Here is a 938-nt window from a genome sequence, read left to right as displayed (position 1 = left end):
TACAATCCTGGGGCTTTCTAGACAGGAGGGCCTCGAAATTCAGGCCCCATCTGCCTCTAACATTACCCTTTACCATCGCCAATGCAAATAAGAATTGAAGATTTGATTTTCCCTATATCTGCAGCCAGGAGGACATCCACTTTGGGGTCAGACCATCGTACAGGCCTTCCACAGGGCCTGAGACCCTATGGGGTGGGCAAAAGGGCCACAGACTCGTGGCAGAGTGACTAGGACTTTCATGGAGTTGCAGTGGGCTGTGTTCTCAGATACATGACACAGTGCACAAAGTCAGAATGCTATGTGCCACATACAGACTAAGATTCTGTCAGCTCAATGGAGGGAGCACTCTCTGAGACAGAGATCAGTCATAACCTAGAACAAATAAGAATTTGGAAAGACATAAACACAACTAAAACACACATATTCATGTGTGTCCATGAATATATAAAAATAACAAGCCAGTAAGTAAAGGGATGATGAAGGGTTGCAGATTTGAAATCAGTGTGTTGAAGACTGCATTTTTATGTTGACTACAGCACCAGGCGGTCAGCTAAGCTATAACATCAACCTAAGTGCCCATCAAGGGATGAGTTATAAAAGAAAATGTGGTGTGTGCACAATGAGGTACTCGTCAGTCTCTGAAAGAGGTGATATTTTCAAATGATGCCTGCTCACCCATGCTCATTGCTGCTCTGTTCACGATAACAAGGTTCTGGAATCAGCCTAGATGTCCGTCAACAGATGAAAAAACAATGAAGATGGACACATGTACACACCATGGAGTGGTTTCCATCACAGAGAAAAAACAACGTTTCCAGGAAATTGAATAGAACCACAGTTCATTGTCTTAAGGGAAATACCCCAAACACTGAAGGACAGGGGTTGTGTGTTACCTCGTGTGGGGAACTAGGAGAGGTCAAGAAAGTACGGTCAGAGTT

The sequence above is a fragment of the Psammomys obesus genome, unplaced genomic scaffold (genome assembly GCF_907164565.1).
Source record: "Psammomys obesus unplaced genomic scaffold, mPsaObe1.curated_primary_1811, whole genome shotgun sequence".
In the NCBI taxonomy this organism is placed as follows: domain Eukaryota; kingdom Metazoa; phylum Chordata; class Mammalia; order Rodentia; family Muridae; genus Psammomys; species Psammomys obesus.
Note: the sequence above shows the minus strand (reverse complement) of the source record.